At 33.7% G+C, this 27,700-nt stretch overlaps 1 protein-coding gene across 7 annotated transcripts in view; it reads right to left on the bottom strand.

Annotated features, from left to right (window-relative positions):
• The window catches only part of myt1la (myelin transcription factor 1-like, a), a 130,706-nt gene extending 103,366 nt beyond the window's left edge, over positions 1–27,340 (bottom strand). For all 7 annotated transcript variants that reach the window (XM_005160722.5, XM_005160723.5, XM_009294757.4 and 4 more), the window contains exon 1: positions 27,097–27,340. The gene's annotated coding sequence lies outside the window, so the exon portion shown is untranslated. The remainder of the gene's footprint in view (positions 1–27,096) is intronic.
• Between the last annotated feature and the right edge of the window lie 360 nt (positions 27,341–27,700).

Here is a 27,700-nt window from a genome sequence, read left to right as displayed (position 1 = left end):
TTAATTTAAAGGGCCATGAAACGCTGCTCTTTTAGTTCAAATCTACCTCAGCATTTAAAAAAATGTTTCATGATGGATTTGGAGCACTGAGAGCAGAGGGAGGAGTGGGTGTGGCTGGCAGAGCAGGGGAAAAGGGGAAGCAAACATGATTTTATAGTTGACAAAGTTAAAGAAATAAACAGTAGGTAATTTAATGTCCTCATCGATACATTATTCATAATTTCATATACGCATAACCACAATTTGTTATATCATTATAAAGATAATTGTGTTTATATAAACACAACAAAGGACTTCTCTCCTCCTCAATCCTCGGGTCTGCAACTCTCTTGCCCTGTTTATTTGAACCATTAGCCCTGCCGGCAATCTGTATGATTTTAAACACAGGTGAACACGGCAGCATGGATATATATATATATATATATTTATATATATATATATATATATATATATATATATATATATATATATATATATATATATATATATATATATATATATATAGGCGATGTGTCTGAATGGTAACGAACTCAACTGATAAAAGACAAAGTCTGCCATTCTCCAATTGTCGTACAACTCTCCCGACAAAAACACTTGTTGCAAATCAACAGCTTAGCTGTATCGGCCCTGACAGCATCAGGGGTAAAAACATGCAATAAACACCGTAGATCAAAAAAACAAACACATACACGAACGCGGTCTCACGCAGTCATTGGGTCTCACAGCTTGGCAGGTCTGCCTTGCCTTCTAAAAGTGCTATAATGAATAATTAAGAAGCAGGGTCTTCTCATAAGATAAGAAAACTCTGCAATTAATAATAAAGAGAAACCAACGAGTCATCACTCCACTAGCGGATTGCTACGTCACCGATTTTGATCCCGCCCCAAACATTATTTTAAACCTAAAAGACTGCAAAAGATCAAAATTGTCCAGTTTTCCCCTTAATTAAAGCTGACAAGTGCTAATGTCGTCTTAACTGATGCTCAACAAACACAAATATGTAAATTATTATTTTTTAAGTATTCCAGGGTGTTTTGAACATTTAAAGCTTATATAATAATCACACTAAAACAAAATAGCAACTTTCATATATAAATAAATAAATAATAGAAAAATCAAACAAAGCAGTCTAAGCATTTTTCCAAATTACAGCATGCACAAAACAGAAAAAGCTCAAACCTCTTTTAAATACAGCACTAATGCCATCCCACGACACATAGCGCAGGTGAAAATGTCATGATGAACTTTGCAGCGCTTAGTTTGTTCACAATGCCGGGCACCTTGCAGCTTGATCCGTCCGCTTTCACACCATACCTGCTAATTACATCTCTTCCTCTACACGAGAGCAGCCTGCTGGGCTTCACCACATCATAACTCTGCATCTGCTGGCCGTATGTTCTCCTGAGCATCTCAGATAACTCCACCACGTGTTACATTTAGTCATGCATTTCACATACAAACATGTGTTGGCTGTGTACAGAAAGAGCCTGGGAAGAGGTTTAAGCTAAACGTACATATCGATTCTTAAAGCTACTGACAATTCAAGTCAAATGCTTCCTGTAAATATTGAGGTGAAAATGGAGGTTACATTTTAAGACATGTTCCAAAAATTATATTTATTTTTCTAGAAAAAGAGAGGCTATCCCATATTGCATCCATGATGACATTTTGCTTTAGTAGAACATGAAATTAGATTTTTGAAAAAGTGGTGATCCTGGCAATCTATAAATTGCGAATCGACAGCAACTGGCATCTTAAAAAGTTAAAAAAAGAAGACCTAAGGTTCCTTTTGATAAATCTTTTTTTTAATATATATATATATATATATATATATATATATATATATATATATATATATATATATATATATATATATATATATATTAGGGATGTAACGGTATCAGAATTTCACGGTACGGTAATACCTCGGTATGAATGTCACGGTACGGTATTTATTGAATCATTTACAGGAAAAAAAAAAAACTTTTGAAAATACTCCAAAAAAGTGCCAAAAGTGTCAATGACATACAAATTAGCCATCTATCTGTTAGCTTTGAAACAGGAACTTCAATTTTAATAACAAAAAATTATTAAACCATGTAAAAAAAAATAAAGTTTCAATTTAGTATTGTTAAAAACTCATCACATTTAACATTTAATCACTCACTTAGATAGAGATCGGTTTAAAGGAAAATTATCATATAACTATAATCTGGTAAAAGCTGGTATCTCTGGGTATTTACAATGTCCCCTGCAACAGAAAAAACCCCTCACATTTGGGACTGAGGATTCTGGGACAAGAGAGATATGACTTGGCCCATGTTGACAGCAGTGGGGTAACGTTGTGCATTGTCTTTCCCCCACTTGAGAGGACAAACCATGAGTGAGATAGAGATCTCTTTGCGGTACAAGTCAATGTCTGCATCAATCTGAACAGTGTGCTGTGTTTCTGCAGTCCCCATGACTGTTATTAGTCGTATTCCCCAACTTGCAGGCACGTGCACACATAGGGCTCAACCTGTGCAGTGTACATGCCCTTTTTAGTCTTGGATGGAAAATGCCCTTCCAAAACGATCAAAAATGCCCCCGCGACGCGACACAACCTCCGTCCAGTCCAGCCCTTCAGTAGGCGCGCGATAACACCTCTCTTGAGTATGCGCGCTCAACCCCCCCTCGGCGCTTTACAATACGCGCGCCACAACACAGCTGATCAGAACGCGCGCGACAGCACCGCTATTCAGCACGCGCGCGGCGACAACACCCGCTTTAGGTTCGATCATTTCCATCTTTTTTTCATCTCCGCTACCAGCAGCACACTCCATTTCCGCATTACTGGATCTGTAGCGACAACAGATCGCAAAGGATTATGGCCACGCCGGGGCTGATGGGAAATGAAGTTTCAGCTACCTCCCGTTCGCTTCATTCGCCTGAGCAAATTTTCTCAGAAGACCTATAGTTTTACCGAGTCATGCGACTTCGGTAATATCGAAAAAATTTAATATTGCGGTATGACGGTATTTACAATACCGTTACATCCCTAATATATATATATATATATATATATATATATATATATATATATATATATATATATATATACATATATATATAAAGCCAATTGCTTTTTTTATCAATGCTTGGCATGTTGCAACTTACATTAAAAACTGTAAAATTACATTCACATGGACAATTTTAATTGGGAAGATTGTCTTTTAACAGGTTTTAATTATTGAGATTATTATGCAACTGTTTACACTTAAATCTCCAGTAGTTGCTGACTCGTATTTCATGAATCACCAAGCACCATGGCTTCTAAATATATATAAGTAAATAAACAGTATACATTTTTAATATATATTTTATAAAATAAAATCCTTCATAAAATCAAAAGAAGCAAAAAAGTCTACTTCTATAAGTAAATTAACAGCATATTTCATTTTTCAATCCCTCAACAAGCAGACTGGGGCTTATTAATTATGGCACAAGTAAGTTTTATAAGTTTTAAATAATAAATATAAGATTAAGTTTTGAACAGTTTGTAGCCATTTTAATAGGATTTTTTGCAGGAATAAGCTTGCCAGTCATACTGTGGATGGTTCATGAACCTATAGACTTATGCAACTACACAAAATATCCAAGAATTCTAAACGGGTATGGTAAAATACACAGGCTAAACATCTGTTATCAACCTAATGTGCATCTTTTAAACTTCAGTTACACTAAAGAAATGTCTATTCCAGAAATGTGAAGTTGAGATATATTTATAAATGTGATATTGTCCATGAGTAAAACCATTTCAACCATGTCAGGAATTCAAAGTAAGTAGGAATTTGTCAGAAGGATTTTCAAGGGAAGGGAAATAGTTGTATCCAATCAAGTCGTAAAATAACAATATTGTTTTCCATCCACACAATATATTTAAAATATTTTATACAAACAGCTAATTACAAATGGTATGTAATGAGATGTTTGCATGTCATCGTTTTCAAGACTGGAAATTGTTGATGCATCCTCGTCATTATTTTACACAAACAAAACAGTGTTTTGCAACCTGTAAATGACTTTCAAATAGCAAACCACAAAAACAGAAATTTGTGAAAACACTGATGTCATTTGGATGTGTACAATTTGTTTAGTCTACAGGCATGAGCAAGTAATTGACAATGATAAAAAACCAATAGAACACTACAGAACAATATGTGTGCATCAACTGTATACAGTGGTCACTTTACAAAGTGACATAAGCAAGTACTGGCCTACATGAATAAAACAACTTATAGGTCATGTTCACCAATTAATATGAACAGGGATCTTTTTGACACTTAAAAAAATGTTTTTATTGCATTGTTGTTGTGTAAACATTCTGAAAACCACTCATTACCATTCACAACTAATGTGTCTAAAGATACAAATTAAGTTACACATCAAAATCCCTTTTTCATTATCACAACATGAACATCATCTCCAATATGGAGTTTCCCCACTGATAAATGCAACTTCCCTTAATCATTCAAGAGCTGATAACTCATAAATAAGGCATTTCCAACTCCACTTGAAGGCTGAACTGAACACAGCTGATGCAACGGTGAGTACATGTTTCGTTTACAAATATAATTAATACTATAAAGTAACACGAAGAATGATTTAATAAGTAAAAAGTCAATATTTTGACTCAAATGTCTGCATGCTCCTCTGGCGTCTAAACTGAAATCAATCATATGTCTTGCATACTTGCATGTAGAGAATAATCTAATACTTAACTATTGACTAAACCATGAATTCGAATTCTCAATTGTACAATATTGTATAATCTGCTCAATGTTTGGAGGCATGCCATATTTCTAGAATTGAATCATTTACTAGACATTATTTTGCCAAAACAAAAATTGAATTACATTTCCTCTCACTGGCTCATTGAAAATATGTGCTTCAGTGTATATTTTTGTAAAACTGCAAAAATTTTACTTAAAATACCTTTGACTGCTAATTCTAGGTAAAATGAACACTACTGGGCAGAATGACAACAACAACATTTGCTCCTTTTCACATATTATTAATGAATAAATGATTATTGATGTGCAGTTCTTTGCACAACAACAAACAAATACCACAAAATAACGACGTATCTGATTTGTAATCAATTATGTTTGCCTCACCTATCTACCTGTTTATATGGACAACTTTTCTACCATGGTCAGTTCGCTCTGAAGCTTTCTTTGTACAGTGTTGTAATTGTGATGCAAATAAAAACTCAATGCCAGCGATGCACGATTCCACAAATAAAAGCAATGGAAAATCAAGGTAAAACTATATGGTCAGAGTTTCAGGTCAGTTTGGGTGATCTGTTTGACAAGTGACACCTTCTTTTAGATGTGTACAACTAAACAACAAAACAAAACCTAAGTTAAGTGTTTCCCAGCAAGCACCTTGATGTCAAAATGACATTAAAAACACATCAAAAACTAAATTTGTTTTGATGTCAAAAACTAGATGACATCCAGACATTGATGCATTTTTGACCTGCGAAACACATGACACAAAAAGCATTATAACATTAGGAATGTTTTATTCATCTTTAGAGGACTGGAATCAGAAACTATGGGATTAGATGACAATCCTGCTATTTATATTGGGCTTGGATTTCGAGGCCAATGTTTGCTCTCATTTTTATGTCATTTTGACATCAGGGTAGATAATTAACATTAATTTACATTTTTTACATGTTTATTGATGTCTTTTTGATATCCAGGCGCTTCCGGGGAAATGCTTGCAAAAATGCAAACAAAGTAATGTGCATTTATATAGCCAAAGCACTTCACACTCATGATGGGGGTCTCTCCACATCACCACCAGTGTGCAGCATCCACTTGGATGATGCAACGGCAGCCACAGGACAACGGCACTAGCGTGCTTACCATCCACCAGCTATATATAGGGGAAGTAGAGAGACAGTGATACAGCCAATTCTGTGAATGTGGATCATTAGGAGGTCATGATGGATAAGAGCCAATGGAGGGAATATGGCCAGGTCACCGGGGTTACACCCCTGCTAATTACATGAAGTGTCATGGGATTTTAATGACCACAGAGAGTCAGGACCTCAGTTTTAACGACTCATCTGAAACACGGCGCTCACTGACAGTATGGTGTCCCCTTCTTTTTACAGGGGCATTAGAACTCACAAAGACCACAGGTCGAGCAGCCCCCCTGCTGGCCTCACTAACACCACTTCCAACAGCAACCTAGCTTTCCCTTGTGGTTTCCTTTCTAGGTACTGACCAGGCTCAGCCCTGCTCTACTGAAACGTGCAACAAAACAAACCCAGAGCAACATATTGCTTGCTTCGCTAAAATGTAGCATGATCCAATGAGCTTGTGATGTACATTTCCCTTTGATATCGGGTCATTGGTTTCTAACACAACTCTAGCTGCCTCTTTATAAATCAGACAAAAAAACATGTTTTAGAACAGAACTTCTGCTTCATGTTGTTACAACCAACCTCGCCACGCGAGAGCTTGACATCCATAACCAAACCCATCCGGCTGTCCAAAGCGCTCTTTGTCAACTAATGAGTCTTTCCAGGCTCGGTTCAGTGCACATCTGTCCAAAAGCATACGAGCCCTAATTCTCCCCCTCCCTCTGTCTTTATGAGCTCGGTGCAGTGCCGGAATGTGATTAGTTATATGTTGCATCGGGCTCCGTCTCCAGCTTTGTCACCAGCGAATTCTAATCAGCGAGGCAAATCAGCGCGGATTGAGCCGAGATGGAGAGGAAATATGATTTTAATCAGCATGCAGCACTCGTGCTCCTGTCTGTCTCATTCACAACGCATTCAGAGACGGAGAAACCATGGAGCAATCAGCCAGACCTCCGCTGCGTCCTATCGAGAAGGACGTGCTTTAATTACCACCAACCACGACTACCTCTCTCTCTGTTTCTCTCCCTCTCTCACTTCCCTAAAATGAATAATTGCAATAATGAGCCATTTTCATCTAACTCTCCTTCACCAAAAGATGACAAAAATTACTCATCTTGTTAAAAACCCATATCTACCGCAACGTGCGTGTGGGATAAGGGAATATGATGTTGTTCTGTGCGCAGGCTGTGTACTGTAGGCACATTTGGCCCTAATGAATAATTAGCAGTGTGTTTTAGCTGAGTCACTGCGCTGGAGGGCCTGCACTGGACTCTAATGGAGGTGTTGCCTCACGTCTTCCATCACAGGACTGTCCCCAGTGAGCCAATTGCATAGCAGCCTGTGTGAGGCACGGTGTGTGTGTGTGTGTGTGCGCGTGTGTGTTAAAAATAACAGCTCTCCCACTTCATGACTCATTCTATGAGCTCTCTGTCCGACACTCCCAAACAGTGTCTGGAAAGAAACCCTAGAGCCAGCACCTTCATTTACTGACTGGTCATTCCTTACTGTCTCTATGCGTGTGTGCTGCTATACGTTTTATATAAATATCTTCATAGCTGGTCGGTATGTGCAAGATTTGCTGCTCCGCTGAAGCCCTGTTATATGATGTTGTTATGTAACTTTTCACAGGGCTGGTCGACAATGACAAGCGAAGGTGAGAACGACAGATGGAACACAGATGCCACCAGTGCGTGCATGATTTAGAGAACGGACAAACTGTGGGAGACGAGCAAAACTGCTAAAATTCATGATTTCGGAGCTGTTTACAAATCTGCAGAGGAGAGTTGTTGATCCTTGATGTCATTTACCAGGCATGCATTGCAAAAAAAAAAAAAAATCTTAAAAATATAATGAAACGGTTGTAGTTTACTGAATCTGGATGATTGATATAGGAAAAAATGGTTCTGATTATCAGTTGCTGATTGAATGGAGAAGTCGGTTATGTTGTGACATTTAAGGCTTGTTTACATCTGGTAATAAGTAGTGGTTTTATCAATTCAATTGCATACAAGCAATACTAAATACAGATGTAAATGGAGTCTAAAACATTTTATGCTTGTCAGCTTTGCTTCTGTAGTGTAAATGCTCAGGTAATCAGATGTGCTGGAACAGTCACAAAAGTCTGTCTATTCTCCATCTACAGACAAAACACGTGATCGTTATGGGATTTGTTGTGGGATGTGACACTAATATATATTCATACTCTGACAAAAAATACGAGCTTACATTTTTAAAAATAAATAGGGTGAATTTTATTTTCATGACATGCAAATAGTTTTACACATAAACTGATCAAAACGAGTAAGGTTTAGTGGGTGACACGGTGGCTCGGTGGTTAGCACTATCACCTTACAGCAAGAAGGTCACTGGTTTGAGACCCAGAAGGGCCAGTTGGCATTTCTGTGTGGAGTTTGCATGTTCTCCCCATGTTCACATGGGTTTCCTCCGGGTGCTCTGGTGTTCCCCACAAGTACAAAGACATTAAAAGTGAATTGAGTAATCTAAATTGGCCATGTGTGTGTGAACGAGTGCATATGGGTGTATCCCAGTACTAGGTTATGGCTGGAAGGGCATTCGCTGTTTAAAGCATGTGCTGGAATTGTTGGCGGTTTACACCGCTGAGGTGACCTCTGAAATAAAGACTAAACCGAAGGAAAATGAATGAATGAATCAATGAGTGAGGTTTACTGTATAGAAAAATTAAACAGGGAAAATATTTAGGAAAACAACTTTAGAAACAAAATTGCAGAGGATGATAAGATTTATTTGATCTTATCATCCTCTGCAATTTTGTTTCTAAAAATTTTTTTTTCATTATTGGTTTCAAAAAAAGTAAACAAAGAAACTTAGAACATTAGTGTTAGGGCCGTGTGGAACCTGTTTGTTGTGGTTCTTTTTTGTGATTTGCAGAGCCTGAATGATTGCTGATATGTGGGTGGTCATCTCGCCTGAGACCCATTATGTTGTGCCTATAAAGAGTCCAACAGTTGACAAGAGAAGAGAGCTCGGTTAGCAGGACCTCCCTGCCTGGTGGTTTTTGATTTATTTTAGTTTGTTTTGGATCATGAGAGCTCAGTTCACTACCATGCACATGCTTTTCACTACTGACTGCCATTTATACTGACTTTTATTGCTTTAAATACTTTTGTTAATGCATATTTGTACATTTTTGTTATAATATAAATTAAATAAAGTAAAAAAAGAAAAAGGAAAATATGTAAGGTTATACATTGAAAGCCATGTTTTGTTTATGTTCATTAAAGACCAAATATATGACATAGTTAATTTAAAATTAGCCAGATTTGGACTTTTCCAAAAACGTACACTTGTGAATAAAATGAAAAACGTATGGATTATAATAAAAAGATGTACTGAATGCAAGATTTAGGGTTGTAATAAAAAAAATTGTAGTAATTTTGATCTTTTTTAGAAAAAAAAGACAAAAAACTGATTACTTCATTGATTGAATGCGATGACATTATTTGTACAAATGAAAATTCTGTAAAAAAAAATTAAAAAGTAAGAATTGAGACTTTACATTTTAGAATGACTTTAATTATCATTGAAGCAAATCATTTAAAGGATAAATTAAACTAAATGAGTTCATCGTAAGACAGATTTTTTTTTATTTATTTATTTATTTTTGGAAAATAGAGACAGAAAAAAAAGATCTTAATATGCTATACAATTCTGTCTGAAGTAATTTGATCATTAGGAGTGTTCCGATCGATTGCCCAGAAATTGGTATCAGCTAATAATCACTTTTTATGACTTGATCAGAATTCGCTTATCTTTCCGATCACATGAACCGATCGCAAGTGTTCACTTACGAGTTTACACACAGAGGAACATGCATTTTAACATCTTGCGCATTAAATATGCACTCCAAACTTTTTTCTTCATTGAGGCACGTTCAATTATTCTTTCATCATTTACGATTTTTCCAAATTGCATTGTCAGCAGTCACTTCTCTTACCAAATGTTTTATCTGTTTTATCTATTATTTTCTGTAAAGCTCCTTCTGACCATGACATGTTTAAGGGATTTTTTGCAACATTCATTCTTTTAGGAAAGAAGAGATCTCAACTTTAGTATCATACTTAGAGAGAAAATCTGCTTTATGCAATTTTAAAGTTACATAAAGCTTGAAGCATCAGAATTGGTATTGGCCGATCACCATGACAAGGAATTGGTACAAAGTATCGGCTCCAAAAAACCTGATCAGAGCATCCCTTGTGATCATTTTCAGGACACAAAAATACTAATGGTCCAAATGATTGTTATTACATTTTGAGGAAAAATGATGAATTAAGTTTTTAAAAAACAAACATAAGCATTGGGTAATATACATTCTGTCGATTGCTTTAAAATATGCATTTAATTTAAAACTACTCTAAGGAAAAAATAAATAAAAGACTGGCAAATTTGGAGATGCACATTTTGTATAATCCTAAGCTTTTTATTCATTTATATAAATCTAATCTTGTTTTAAAGATGTTTAATTTTTTTTATTGTACAGATTGACTGATTGATTGCAATGACATTTAGATTTAAATGACTTTTATAGACAAATAGCATGCATTTAGAATTTTCATTTCACGCTGACTTTAATTACCGCATTGGTAAATTGTTTTTAACATAAATGTAACTGAATGGTTTATGAAAAACATTTTAAATAGGGAAACAAAAATTAACAACAACAAAATGTATTTGTGACTTAATTTCCAAAGTAACTTAATCTTGTTCTACAGATGCTTAGATATTATTTCCAGGAAAACAAGCTGAAAAAATACTGACTGACTGATTGAGCGCAATGATTTTATTTAGATTCTTTTTTTTTGTGCAGCGTGCAACAAGAAGCATGACTGATTATATACACATTAAAAAGCAATTAAGACTGTGCATTTCCTCCAAAAAAAAAACATCATATTTTTGGAAATCTGAGAGCCACATCTTCATCCGATTCCAAGGCAGCAAAACCCGTTCACCTCTTTCGAATGCTTTGTATTCCGTTAACACACTCCCGCAACAACCCTGGCAACCCGTGTCTATGTCTGCAGACGCAAAATACCCACTCATGCCCATTTGAGCTCTCTAATGTACTCCATCCTCCTTTCTTTTTAGAACAACACATCAAGTAAAAAGAGTGCACAGAAACCAGATGATCTCTTAAGAGCTGAACTCCTGTAATCACCCCAGATTAGTTATTAAGGAAAATGCCCTCGTTGCACAAACACGCGCACAAAAGGAATCCTTTTCACATTCAAAAAGAAAGATGATGAGGGCCCCTCCATTTACTCCCCCCTCCCTTGCAAATGCAACAGGAAATAGGCCTCCATATGTGGCCTCGACTCATGTTGTGAGATGCTGGAGTGAATCATCGCCATTATCGGATAGCTGCGTGTGTATGTGATGCGCTTTCAAACACACAGACCCGATAGCTTTCCTGAGTCACTGCGCATATATGGGCAAATCAGGTCAGCACTGACTTGGAGAAGGTATAAGGTCTATGGGGACGAGGGGGTTATAGGGGTCCATGGAGTGATTATATGACAATGCTCACTTTCAGTGGCTGATCAGCAGATTTTTTTAAAATTCATCAATTTATGGAGTCAATTGAGGAAAATGGAATCTATGCAATCTAATATACATATATACACAGTGGAAATGATTCTGCCTCCTGTAAAATGTTTATAATTTTTTTTTAAATATTTAACAAATAATTTTTAAAAGATTAAATACTTTTCCATAGTATTTTCAATAATAAATATTATCATTTATTTTAGTTTGGCTGGAGCAATTTTTTTTTTTGACAAACTATTTTAAGGTCAATATTAATAGCCAGCTTATGAATTAAATTTTTTTTTTTTGGTTGTCTATAGAACAAACCACTGTCCAAAACCTTGTCTTTAAACTGCATTTTAAGCTGTATACTAGCATCTTGCAAAATAACTAGAAAAATATTATATCCTGTCATCATGGCAACGACAAAAAAAAAAAAGATTAGAAATTAGTTTGGTTAAAACTATTATGTTTAAAAGATGAGTTGAAAAAACTCGACATTTTACTGAGATTTATAGTTCTATATTCTTTACAAGAATTATAGACTCCCTCAGACTCCCACTCTATGGGCTCTATTTTAACGGTCTAGGCACAAAGTCTAAAGCGCATGGCGCAAAAGCATTAAGGGTGTATTCGAATCCACTTTTGCTAAAAATACAGTTTGCGCTCTGGCGCATGGTCTAACAGGGTTGTGCTTATTCTCTTAATGAGTGATGGGTGTGTTTTGAGCATAACGTGCATTAAGAGGCTCATCACCCATTCCCTTTAAGAGTCAGTTGCATTGCACCATGGCACATTTGCTATTACATGGCGACTTTGTAAGTGGACAAACTGAATGCTTCACTAGCGAGAAAACAGATAAACTGACCATCTGCCGCATGAGGAGCCTTCTCCATTTGGCCTCTTTACTTTCTCTTTCTTTTTACTTTTACTCTTTACTCCTTTACTTTCATAGATATGGAAAAGGTGTTGTGAGTACTCCACTGAAGACATCCATTAGCCTACATATTTAATTTAGTTTGTTAAGCGCATTTTAAGGTAAACAACATTATGGCAGTGTTACTATGATGTGGATTAAATTTATATTTGAGGTTTTAGTATTAGTTAGTTATTAAGGAAAGGAAAAACAGTTTATCTCGTTTGTATTTTTTTCCTTTTAATTCATCGGATTACATGAAAATAAGAAATATTTCCTTTGCATCAATTTTTTTTTGATGTTTACTTGTAGTACTGTATGCATGTGTCATTAATTCATTTTTTAGTAGTTTTATTTGTTTAATTTGATTTGTTGTGGTATTATTCTTATAGCTAACTTTTAGATAAGTTGGCCATTAACTTATGAAAATTTTACTCACTGTAAAAAAAATTCTGGGTTCCACACAATGGATTTGTATTAGGACAACATGAATGAATTAACTTTAGATTAGATTTTTCCAAATTTGAGTGGATTAACATTTAAGCTGTCCCTAAAAAAACTCACAAACTGCGTTATTTCAGCACATTTTAAATAAGTAGTTTGAACAAACACTAAATGTCATGTTTTGAGTGCTTTTCTGAATGTTCGAAACCTCTATGTAAATGTTTAAGAAACATTTGATTCGCAAACATTAGGGGATTCCATTACTATTGAATGTTAAAGGATTATATGACTTTACTTTTGAATGTACATTCCAAAACAATAAGTAACATTTCAAAAAGGTTGTTAACACTGGACACATCCTGCACTCAATTGAAAGCTAAAAACTCTGCTGAATTTCACATATAGGACAAAACTCAAGTCTGTAACTTAATTCTATCCCCTTATTTCTGTGCATCTCTCTGCAAATCATCCAAGTTACATGTTGCATTAGACACTTAATAATGTAGCATGTATTTAATATTTATTGTAATTGAGATAAAATTTAAATAACATTACGTAGTTTAATAACTGTTTTATTATGGACGGAGCATGTCATTTAGCCTATTCATATTGTGTTCTGTGTTCTTCAGGCAGATTCATTTGAGGATAATCACAGGACCATTTGATTGGAAGCAGAATCTTTGGCAGAATATATAGAAATCATTTGCTTCTCATTATAAGCTTTTAAGCCTTATTGGTCAATCAATAGAAGTGTTTTATTTCAGCCCATACATGCATGTAATTAAAATGTCATGTTTTCTCTAATTATAAATTCAAATGCATCTTTTACAGCTTCCATCAACTATAGTGACACAGAGCATCACTGAATGGATCAGCCAAAATAAAGCACAGTTTTTGTAAAAATAAATAAATAATAATAATTATTATTATTATAAATAAATAATAAAATAATAATAATAATTATAATAAATAAAATGTAAAAAGTAAATAAATAAACATAAATGCCCCTTGAAGAAACATAGTGTTAAAGATGATGTTATCTATAATATAGTATGCGTCATGCAAGCTGGTGCCTGTACAGTTTGCTATTAAACTATTAAAATAAACATACAGTACAAAAAACTTCTAAATACTTTTCTCATTGAAGGAATTTTATTTCATTATTTCATAACTACTGTCATATGTGTGTGTTGGTTCTTTCTTCATAATATTAACTGAATTGTGCGAATTGTGAAACCCTTGCAAACACAGGGAGAACATGCAAACTCCACACAAAAATGCCAACTGACCCAGGCGAGGCTTAAACCTCTGTGACTAAACCTAAGCAAGAACATTGATTCAACTTATTTATTTATTTACTCTTCTAACACTTATTTTTTATTATTATTTATTAAATTTAATTATATTTTGAAATTCCTTATGCGTTTAAAGGTAAAGTATAAACTTTTTTGCCACTAGCGGGTGCTTTTTCACAACCAACAAAAGCATATTTTAATGACGCAGTCACTGAGTGTGGAATCAAGGGAGTTGTGGTCTTTATTACGTCCTACAGGACTCTTGCAGAAATCATGTTAACCTTATTAGTATAGTACAGTATAAAGCAGAGTAAGACTGAAAGCTGTCAAAGTGTAATGAGAACGCTGAAGCAATTGCTAATAAGAGACAAGCGTGATGCTGCACAAAATCCACTTCATGTTTTTCAGATCTTATCATACTAAATACATTCTTAAAGATCCATTATAATGCTGCTCTGTACAGCCTAATAAAACACACAACGTATAAAGTGCCTGTGGTGTTTCCCTGTTTTTCATAAAGCCAAACAGGGAACTGAGAGTGTATGATGTCAATGTCCATGTTCATTCATTCATTTTCTTTTCGGCTTAGTCTCTGGGGTCGCCACAGCGGAATGAACTGCCAAATTATCCAGCTCGTTCTACACAGCAGATGCCCTTCCAGCTGCAACCCATCACTGGTAAACACCCACACATTCTTATACACACACATACACTACTAACAATTTAGCTCACCCAATTCACTTGTATTGTGGGGGAAACCGGATCAACCGGAGAAAACCCAAACGAACGAAGGGAGAACATCCAAACTCCACACAGAAATGCGAATTGACCCAGCCAAGGTTCGAACCAGTGACCTTCTTTCTGTGAGGCGAGAGCGCTACTCACTGCGCCACCGCGTCACTACAGCCCATGTTACTAAGTAAAAAATAATTTTCCACTAAATATGTACATTCTTCTAAATATTTGAAATAAATAAGGAGATAAGTTAGCAAAATGTATAAGACTGTTCTAGTCTTTATTTTATTCTTTACTTTTTAGATTTAAATATATTTACATTTCAATGAAAAAAACATTTAACAAAATACAAAGTGTGCCTTTAAGTCGAGATGTCAAAAGGCAACAACTCAAAACCTTTTCATGAACTTGTCAATTCTGATATTCTAAGCTTTTTGTGGTTTGTTGGTGAAGTGTTTACTGAGTCTAATTGAAATAAAACATGAAAAACACACTTTGAAGTGTTTCGTTTGTCGCACTTCATCAATCTGTGTTGAATTAAAAAACAAGATTTTTAAAGGCCGTTTTCTGAACATGATCTTTTTTCTCATGCACTGAGCCATAAATCTCCACTTCAGCAGCATTCATATCTGAAGGCTATTTTTTTAACACAGGGATATGTTCAAACATAATTTGCCTGATTGTATACATTTATATAAAAACACGTTTTTTTTCTGGCTGTTTGCAGTATTTTCGGAATTACAGAGTGATAAAAGAGTTACCCAAATATAAAGTTGAAGTCAGAATTATTAACCCCCTTTGAATTTTTCTTTTTTTAAATATTTCCCAAATGATGTTTAACAGAGCAAGGAAATTTTCACAGTTTTTTTTAGGAGAAAGCCTCATTAATTTTATTTCAGCTAGAATAAAAGCATTTTTAATTTTTTTACAAAACATTTTAAGGTCAAAATTATTAGCCCATTTAAGCTATATTTTTCTCGATAGATATATTTTTTTAGAAATTGGAGAAAAAATAAACAGGGGGGCTAATAATTCTGATTTCAACTGTATAAACACACATATATATATACAGCTGAAGTCAAAATTATTAGCCCTCCATGTTTAATAATGTGGTTCCTAGTTATTTGGTGAACCATATATTTTCAAATTGTGGCAACAGCATTCACTAAGGAATGAGAATTTAATTTTTGTTTATTTAAATTTAGAAGTGTAGTGAGGAAAAATATGTTTTTATATACCAGTGCAATCATGTGGAACAAATTACCAAAACCGATCATGGAAATAAAAGACTTGAAGGAGGTTCAAAAAAGCGATCAAAAGATGGTTGTTTGATGAGGATAGTTATTTCGTATGGTGGATGATGACGTTTTTTTATATGTTATTGTTTTGTGAATAATTTTGTCCCTGTTTTAAATGGAGGTACTGTATGTTTTATGCATTAACTGTATTTTGCTCATTTTTTGCTTTTTTCAAGGACCACAATGGAAACAAGCCCAGGGCTTTATTGTGTTTTTATCCTCGATGGTTTTATTTCAAAATGTATGGGATACTTGTATTTTTGTACAGTTTGTCTTAAATCTGTCAAATAAAAAATCAATTCAATTCCTACATGTGACTTTTTTTTCCAAATATTTCCTAAATGATGGAAGTGATTTTTCATAGTATTTCCTGTAATATTTTTTATTCTGGAGAAAGTCTTATTTGTTTTATTTTGGCAAGAGTAAAAGCATTTTTTAATTTTTTAAATATCATTTTAAGGTCAAAATTATTAGCTCCCGTAAGCAATATATTTTCAATTGTCTATAGAACAAAACCATCATGATTTGCCTAATTACCATTACTTGCATAATTAACCTAGTTAAGCCTTTAAATTGCACTTTAAGCTGAATACTATCTTGAAACATATCTAGTAAAATATTATTTATTGTCATCATGACAAAGATAAAAGAAATTCGTTAATAGAGATGAGTTATTAAAACTATCATGATAAGAAATGTGTTGAAAAAATTGCTAACACGTTAATTAATATAACTACACACTATGAATCATTGATTAAGCATTAGCAAATAGTGAATTCATTTTCTGTTAGGCATTAACTCTACATTATTAAATGTTAGTAAGCAGTTTATAACTATTAATGCTGTATTCTTGACTTACAACCACATGTATAATGTGCTTAGTAATTGTACTTTCATACTTTGTTAATAATTTAGTTTTCATTACTAAATAAAGTATTGCATTATTTACAAACCAGTTATTTAAGCATAGTTGGTGTTTTTTTAAGATCATTCAGAATGATTTAGTAAATGATTAATAAACTATTGAAATCAACATTTATATATCTTATTATTCAGGCATATATTTATAGTTAACGAATGTGTTATTAAATGCTTTATTAACTCAACTTCATCCAGTTTTGTGACCTAATCTAAAGTAAGGACTATTCTTGCTTTATAAATGCCTTATAAATGACAATTAAAGAGTCAGTTAAATTCTAAAAAGGAAAGAAGGACATAAACAACATTATTCATTTCTATTCATTTGAAGATACACAAATCAAACTGTATCAAATGAAAAGTAAATCTGTGCAACCTGATCTAAAATAAAATGACTGTACAGTTTAAACATTGCATCTTTTTATATTGTTAAATTATTATATTACTGTTGTTTTATACAATTTTTTTTATGTTGTATTTTGACACCCCTGTTATGTTTAATAATATGTTTAATATTTACAATAATTTGACTTTTTAGATAAGATTGCAATGATTATTGTTCATATGATACCAAACCTTTAATTATTATTTATAAGGGATTTATGAAGCATAAATAGTCCTCCCTTTAGATTAGGTCACAAAACTGCATGAAAATGAGTAAATAAAGCATTTGTTAACATACATAGTGTTGTAAATTTTGACGTCTCATCAATTACAAATTATCAGACCAGAGGATTTGAATATCAGAAAATAGGACACCTTCCAAAGTCTCTCCTGCTCCTTCTCCTTTATTTATGTTTTTGACACACCCCTATGTGTCTCTTTTTAACTTTTGACCATTTTTGAATAGGTTTCCTAGTCTAAGGGGTCCTGCTATTCTTGGCTCTCAGCCCACTAGCTCATGTCAACAGAGATGTTACAGGTCTATGTCAGCAAAGTATAGATGCAACTTATGCAAAGGAAGTGTTTACATACATTGTTATGATAGGATAATAACTTGATAATATGTTACTCATTCCAACTTCTGACACATATACCTTCATACAAGTATTTAACATAAATAATCAGTGCTTTACATATTCAGTTATTCTACACAATCAGTCACTCAGCCTTCTCCTAGTGTTGCTCCTGTGCAGGCATACTCATCTTACACAGACATATCACTGTATTATTAACACAGGCTGGCATGTTTGCTGCAAACACTGCATACATTTTGTGAAGAGAAAATTAACTGCTTTACACTTAAAAAATACTTTACACTGAGAGAATAGAAATCTTCTTCAATAGTAACCATTAACATATGCTGAATAATAAGATGTATAAACCTTGATTTCAACAGTTTATTAATCATTTACTAACTCATTCTGAATGATGTTAAAAACCTCCAACTACTCTTAAATACAACTGGTTTGTAAATAATGCAATACTTCATTTAGCAATGAAAAATAAATCATTAACAAAATATGAAAGTACAATTATTAAGCACATTATACATGTGGTTGTAAATCAAGAATACAGGATTTGTAGTTGCAGTTGTAAACTGCTTACTAACATTTATTAATGTTGAGTTAATGCTTGACAAATAATGAATTCACTAGATGCTAATGCTTAATAAATGCTTTATAGTGTGTAGTTATTATAAAGTGTTACCAAAAAATCTTCTTTCCGTCAAAAAGAAATTGCGGAAAAACGATTAAAAAGCTAATAATTTAGGAGGACTAATGATTCTGACTCCAACTGTACTTGAATAACACCTTATTTGCATAAACAAAAACAAAAAAAGTTTGCAGTTTGCACTGCGAGCGAGTCGACTGTGCAAGTATGATGAGAACTACAGTATTAGTAAATTTTGTTGTTCCTCATTCACCTGCAGTGTCTTGTCTTAAAGCGGGATGGTGGTGATGTATCCTGAGCCGCTGCTGGGCTGCAGATGTTTACAAGAGCTGCGAGGAACGGCTGGATCTGTTTACACTGCATGCCTGCTGATCCCGGATCATGGGATGTAACCCGGGCTGCCCCTCAAATGTTTTATTCACCCTCGCACAAACCTCTCATTCGCCGTCTTTCGTTTGTCTCACTCTTTCTTTCTATTTCCCTTCGCTCTCCATCCCTTTCTATTCAACTAGGTCACAGCAGCAAGTAATGTAGATCAGCTTGGGCTTCCTATGAAAATGGCAACAGTATAATCTAAACGAGTGCCTTAGCCTTCATATACAATAACCCCTTTTATATGATGATCTTAGAGAGAAGGGTTTGCCAAACAACTCTTACAGCGTGACCAATATATTAAAAATCGCACTTGTATTCATAATTCAACTGTTGATTCAGAGCTACAGAAATAATTTTCAATGCCTATGTTGGGTCTTCTATTTCTTTGGTGACTTGCTATTGATTATAGAGACAGTTTACTAGTGAAAAAGGTGGAAAATGCAAGATTAGACTTTTGTTCTCAGAATGAAAGCTATTTTTCAATTCAAGTGCACTTTTAATGATTTTTCTTTTCCAGCATCCATTATAGTGGTACTTTGCTATTCATTGGTACAGACTGCCAAGGATATGGTCATGCTAATTCTTAAGTGTCATGTCTAATTTAAAGTATATTTATTCTTATTAATATTTTTTATATAAAGATAAACTGGTGTGTTTGGATTTAATATATCTATATCTATATCTATATCTATATATATATATATATATATATATATATATATATATATATATATATATATATATAACGTTATTACAACGTTATTAACGTTATTACAATTTGTCAGTACTTTTCATATATATATATATATATATATATGAAAAGTACTGACAAATTGTAATAACGTTAATCATTATAAATTATTATAGAATTTTTTATCTATATTACATATAACTGAACAAAAATAATAGCGACTTTTTAAAAAAAATCTTCAATCATATAACAGCTCAATAATAATAATAATAATAATAATAATACTTATTATTATTATTATTATTATTATAACTGCCATCATCCTCATTTCAAACTACAGTTTGTTGATGTAAATGGAGTCACGCAGCCTACTAGCGTCAAATTCAATGATTCAGCCAAAAATTCCCATATAAATATTCATACGCTGAAAAAAAGGGCAATTGAGATATTGTGGTTCTCCAGTCTTAATGAGCATGGCGTGAGCTCTGAATGGCCCGCTGGGTGTGTATGTGTGTGTTCATGCTCATCCGCCAATAAAAGCCTGTCTGTCAGACCCACAACAATCCTGAAGCACCACATGATTCAGCAAAATTCCACCATTAATACCAGTACAGCTACTTAACCTTTCTACAAACTTTCTGATGCTACACACACAGTAGATTGTGAGATGGCTTTCAGATTTAATCATGCATATGTTATTGAATAGCTTGTATAGTGCTATGCTATCACCAGAAAAGCCCAGATTCTCAGTCCAGCTACACAAGTTACAGGAGTTAATTGGGTCGCAATAAGAAAATCTCACTATTTTTTACAGCAAAGAACTGATTTAATGTTAACTGTGTTGGCAAACTTGCATGGCATGCTGAGATATATTGGAATTATGCTAAACAATCCAACCTAGACAAACACTTATTGTTATAAAAAAAATCACTTGAAAAATCATTTAAGTTATTTGTTATCAGTTATTTGTTTAAATAAAATGAAAATTTATAACTGTAATTATTGATGCATGTCTTCCAAATTTGAAATAATAATGGGTAACACTTTACTTAAAAGGGTGTTCATAAGATTGTCATAAAGCCTTTTTAAATCAACACATGACAGGACGTGTTGGTATGTCGTGTGGTATTCGCTCAGGTATGTCGTTTTACAAGCAAAGAATGACACTGTTTGTTATGACATCTTGACAAACAAATACATTCCAATCTATTTTTGTCTTTGTCATGACAATTTGACATTACTAAGACAACTTGTCATTACTTGTCATAAACCTGTCATAAACATGATCGACATGAGGCCATTATAATGGTTTTGTGATTATGTTTCTGATCACGTTTTCAGTTGGAACAAACTGTATTTGTCATTAAACTGTCTCATTATGTGTCATCATTACTCTGTCATTGTTATTTACATCGTTACTCATACATTTTTAACAGTGTCATTAAAATTTAATGACATGTTAATGACAAATTATAGAACTGTTTTAATGACAGCTGTTATAAAATGCAAGACATATTTTAAAATTGCTTCAAGACAATTATGTTTAATGTGGATTTATGACAAGTTATGTGGTCTTGGAAATGTCAAACAGGTTGTGATGTATTTGCTTATTTTAAGTTGTCATAGCAAACAATAGCTATATTTCCGTCCAACAATGCGAATTAACTTTATGCGCAAAATTGGAATATCGCATAAAATACATCTGAATAAAGCAGTCAAAGAGAACAAAATCGTTTCTTCCTGATTAACTGGCACCAAATTTTAATAGTAAGCACGGAATTAGCTTCGTGACTCTTTTCTTTATTTAATAAATGACTTGCGCCTTAGTAGACAATGCCTACACGCAATAAATGAGTGGTGTCGTTTGAAGGGATGAAATGCAAAGCAGATGCTCTTGACAATTCTGGAGGTAATTAATAATGTAATAACACTAATACTGAAACAAGTGAGATGTTTTAGAATGACCAAACAACATTTCAGATGTTTTACAGTGTGCTCAGCTTGCTGGTTTGTCCATTTGCACACATTTTTATCATCACATGATCTCTTATAACAAAATCACATTACTTTTTTAATGCGCATACGCGAATTTGTTTAGTAAAAGTGTTTCCATTTGTAGCTTATGCACATCTATTCTTATATAAAAAGTTCATGCGCCTACATTTTTTATGCAAATTTTCAAAACTTATGCACATCTTGGCATTTCCATCAATTGGTTTATTATGCGTTTATCCAAAATGTAGACCAAAAACATGTAGTTGTAAAGATGTAATCCAAAAACATAGCTAAAGTAATCTTTGCATTTAAAACTACATAACTGCAGATGATGCTTAATGGCAGTTGACATACGCATGGATAAAATCTCATTCACATTCACAACCTATTATGTCATGATTATAAAGGTTTAATGACAGTCTTATGAACACTCCTTCAAGTAAAGTGTTACCTAATAAGGTAGTCATTTAGAGCTACCTTAAAATAAAAAACAAAAAATATGACATCATTTCAGAGAGAATATATATGTGTGTTTTTGCTGACGATACAATACCAATATTTGAACTTAAAAAATAAGAATTACATTTTTAATGGAATCACCCTAAATTTAAATGAAAACGTGTATTATTCTGACCAATTGTCAATTTTTTAATATATAAATAAATAGACAATATTTTCCTTTGAAATTTGGAATGTTTCATGCAATTAGATGTTCTCAAACCTTTAAACAGTAAAACAAAATGACCAAATTACCCAAACCCAAAACTAACAAATCCAGTAAAGTGAACGATTTTCATCAATTTTTCACCTTATTTCACCTTTTACAACAAGCTCATTTTGGCAGCATTTTGTCGTAGAATAAATGCACATTGTTATCATTGCTAAGGCATTATTATGACTTGAATGTGATTCCTGCATGGACGGCTCTGACATTCCAACGAAAGAAACACACAAATTACAAAGCTGGTATTAAATATCACAATAAAAAGCTTGAATTTTACAACTAAAATGAATTGAAACTCTAATGAGGTCAGAATAATGGAAGTGTACATTAAACAGAATTCCACATAAATTAAATCTATACAAATTTGTTCATTGCCAAGCCTGCTTCCCCAACAATGCTATTTTTGTCCCAGTTGATGCCACACATCAGACAGAATGGTTATTGTGTGTGTGTGTGTGTGTGTGTGTGTGTGTGTGTGTTTGTGTGTGTGTGTGTGTGTGTGTGTGTGTGTGTGTGTGTGTGTGTGTGTGTGTGTGTGTGTGTGTGTGTGTCTGGTGGTTTTGGGGTTTGGTTGGCGACTCATTAAACCCGTAAGATTGTGAAATGGCCAAGGTTTCTCTGTCTGGCTCTCCCTTACTGTCTTTCTCTTCCACAGCGTACAAATGGCTCATAGAGTCAAGGGAAGCCTCTGGGGTCATGAAGCTCCAAGCCAGACAAATCATATCTTCTCTTGAGGAGCTTTTCTCCACCTTAAAGCCAAGTTTACCTTCAGTCTGCTCAGGTTCTGATCTTTCCTACGCATCACTGCTGACACTATCAGGGTGCTTTAAATGGAAATTTTAAATGGGAGTTGCAATAATCTAATGTACTCAAAAGGTTTGTTTGTCAAAACAAAACAGGAGCTAATGAAGAGACACATACATACAGAAGTGATAATGTAAAAATGTTGCTATAAAAAAATAACTCAAAGTGTTTTTAAATGAAAAATGTATATTCCTAGACACAGTTAATTAATACAATTTCAGTACATGGAAATGGCACACCATCAGCCTCAAACACTATTGTTTTCTTGTTCTTATATAAATCTCGTTTGAGCAAAAGAATTATGCAAATCATAACATAATACAGACTGTTACGTAACTTTCAGGGTTAATAATATGCACACTTCCAGCAGCATTTGATTGGCTACAACGTTTAAATTATATTTCCTATGTATGCTGGACTCTTATTTTGAAAACTGGACAGACAAGGCAGAAAAACAACTTGTCAGAAGAACACTAAATACAAGAAAAAAATGAGTCTAAAATTATTCAGCATCCCCAGAAGAGACATAAGATCTGTTTAACTGTATCTTCTGTTAGTTTAATGTGTATATTGTGAATTTCGCTGTGTACATTTGTAATTAGGCAGCAGACACATGTAAACCATTGAGTGTTTAATGCACATTGATGCATTGTCTTGTCATTTAGCTCTTATAGTTACTTTTTATTGAAGTAATTGCATGGCAACAAACTTCAGTAAACAAAGTATTTGTAATAATTTGAGATAACAGTATGATGATCTGTTTACGGGGAGGTTGATTTTAATTATTGCCTATGTTTTAATATTTGTTAAACCCAAAAAACAAACATCTAGACATATCTTTGCCAGCCTCTCTTGTTGAGTATAATTATGATTTAGCCTATATTTCATCCACAACACATACTGTAACTCCAAAGCAAGCTAGGTTGCTTACAGAGCTCACTTGTAAGATCTTCACTACTTCACATAAAATATTATTTAACGAGGTATCTACTAATTTTTAAACATTTGGCCACTAAGGTATGATTATTGTGCAAGTGTGTTTCGGAGCCATGCTGTGTGAGCATCAGCAGCTCAGCTTATTCATAGTAACGACCCTTCCAAATAAGGTCAAATGAGTGCATTTAATCTCAGGGCTAATTGCTATGGTTGTAAACGGAAATGAAAACCATTCTGGAACATTTTTTCGCAATTACCTAAGCCATCTACCTGCTATGTAGATATCAGAAAACTTTAAACATAGTGCATTTAATAACACCTTTAAGGGAAATCTTTAATTAAAATTTTCATTTGAAAAAAGTAAAATAATGCACCTCTCAATTTTTCAGATTTTGGTGTTTTAGTCAGACAGAAAGAAAACAGATACACTTTTAAATCTTTCTTTTACTGCGCTTTATCATTTTGTCTTTATATTTTTATTTAGAAGATATTTTATTTGAATAAAAAAAAAATTCTGCACTGAGCCATAAATCTCCACTTAAGCATCACGTACAAACACCAAACAGAATTTTCATCCATATCTATATTTTGAATATTTTATGTTTTCTTGCTGTTCACAGTATCTTCTGAATTGTGGAGTAATAAAACGAAATACCCCAAATCCCCTCTGTAAAAACAAAAATATGTTAAAATAAGGAAATAAGATTTTAATCCCAGATTTTTTGTGCAAGTGTATGCAAAATATACATATTTAAATAAATTATGTCTCATATGCATATTTAAATACTTAAATACATACATAATAAAAGTTTGCAGTTAAATACAAAAAGGTTGCAGAGTTAAATACAAGAACACATGAAAAAGTGTGTGGGCAAGGGGTGGGGGGATAAAATGCAGAAAGAGCAGAAATCTCTCATTTGCATATTCAAACATAATATGCAAGAATGTTATACAGTATTCGTAAGTGTGACAGGTCTGTCTAAACTCACGCTGATCTGGGACCAGATCCTCTCACCTGAACTTTTTCTGAGCTATTATTAAGACTGTTTTCAGATCAGTTGAAAAGGGCAGCAGTAACAACACCCCCAGTCAACAATATCACCGCTCATTGCATAAACATGTGTTCAGATGGTTGTTGATATGAATAATGCACAAAGCCTTCTCTAAAACTATACTCCATCACTGATGCAGATGTGCACTGGTTTCTGTCATTGTGTGATTTGGACACAAAGTAGTCAAACATTTAATTAATACAGTTATAAAAATCTTACAATTAACTCATGAGAATCATGATTATTATTCATATTAGTTGGTGCAATATTGTCTGTAACTTTATTAACTGAAATAAATACTTAAATTATAATATAATTTACTAACTTTACTTTTAATGATGAAATTAGTAATTGAACTCTAAATTATTAAATAATATTAATAATATTTTATTATTATTATAATTTTATTAATAATAATAATAAGAATAAATAATATATAATAATATTAATTATAAAAATAATAATATGTATTATTATTTCTTTTAATATTTTTAAAGCGTAGTATATAATTAGTATAAGTTACTACTCTTTTTAAATTTAATATTTTATTATAATAATGAAAATTGAATGATTTTACATCACAATAATAATAATACATAATAATAATTTATAAGTTATGAATAATTACGACAATTTGTTTATACTAAAACAACCAATAAAAACAACAACAATAATAACAAGATTATAATAGTTATTATTGTTGTTGTTGTTATTGTTGTTGTTATCATTATTATTATTATTATTATTAGTTTTTGTTGGTGCATTTTAATATTTTTAAACAGTATTAATTAAAACATTTAGACCTTGTTTGTTATTATACACATTATTATATTTTATAATAGTTTACAAAATATTATTGTCAATTATCATTGCATTCAATAACAATACAATAACTATATTAAGTTCCTAATTGTATAAAGGTAAAAAATATCTAATTTCGATTATACTTAATAATGCTTTTAGAATATACAAAGATTCATATCTACAAATGAAATATGAAAATAATCATACATAATTATTTTAAAGTTTAATAATAATAATAATAATAATAATAATAATAATAATAATCAATGTATTTTTAAAATTACTAGTATTAGTATGAACAGAATAACCATGAACTCTCTCATGATGCCCAGTTCATACCAAATCTCCCAGTGGCATATCACAGGTTCACATTATATAACAGCTCAGTGTAATATATTCACACCTATGGCTGCATTATCATATGGCTGTTTAATGAGCCTCAGTTGAACAAGCAACTCTTCTCTTTGTTCCACAGGTAAATCTACAACAGCCCCATCCAGCAAAGCCCTGCTGCAACTTACATTCAACTTCAAATCACTCAACTTTCAGAGTCACACACACACACTCACATTCTCCTCATGTGAACACAATTAAGACTCTCCTGTCATTGAAACATGCACAGTTAGCCAAAAGTGAAGAGCATTCAACATATCAATCTGCTTTTAAAAAGTATTACATAAGAATGAAGTGTCAAACTTGGGTGTGAAATGCATTTCATAACCGCTAATTATTGAGCGACATGCATGTATATGTAGTTTGTAGTTTGTCGGTCTGACTGCTGTATAGCATTGCAGTTGGAAAGGCAAGTTGTCAGACAGCTACTCCGCAGCCTTGTGTGTTGGAATGCAAAAAGAAGTGATGTCTTCATGAACGCATTACCATGTCTTTCTCCAACACACACTCACACCAAGGCATGCATGCACATTCCTGGTTCATAAAGCGACATCGATTAAGAGGCCACGACATGCCAGCGCGGCAAAACAAGAAGAACAAGAAGTAAACAAAGTGAAACCTACTGAAATGGCGACACTGTCTTTCTCTCTCCCTCTCTCTGTCTCCTCACACACCGCAGATCTGCACCCGTCTTTCTCTTTTTCTCTTTAAATCGCTTTTTTTTCTGTTCCTCTTTTCACTTCTCTCCTCTGTTCTCCTGAGCTTTCTTTGTCTGAGCTCGGTATTCCGCCAGCACTTGGAGAGAGATGGAGGGAGAGAGAGTGGAAGAGCAGGGAACTGCAGCCGCTCCGGAGAGGCAGTAGAAAGAGCGGGAGAGAGAGAGAGAGGGAGATGGAGAGAGGAAAGGAGGGAGGGAGAGACACAGACAGACAGGGAGGAGGGGAGTGAGAGAGCTGGAGCGTAGGGAGGGAGCTGTGAGCAGAATGTGTGAGGCGGTGGAGAGAAGCGTGTGAGCCAGTCTCCAGAAGCGACGCGACACTGCAGCAGCGGCAGAGAGAGTGTGTGTGGAGCATGCAGAGCCAGACTTACCCACCTCATCTGACCGACAGACACACAGCACAGACCCTTGGCTTGCAGGCCAAAAAATAAAAGGAAGAGGAAGTGTGTGGCGAAATAAACAACCCCCCTATCTGCACAAAAAGCTAGAGAACAAAGGGCAGGCTGGAA

This window comes from Danio rerio, chromosome 20, assembly GCF_049306965.1.
Source record: "Danio rerio strain Tuebingen ecotype United States chromosome 20, GRCz12tu, whole genome shotgun sequence".
NCBI classification, from domain to species: Eukaryota; Metazoa; Chordata; class Actinopteri; order Cypriniformes; family Danionidae; genus Danio; species Danio rerio.
Note: the sequence above shows the minus strand (reverse complement) of the source record. Positions and strands in the feature narration are given on the sequence as shown.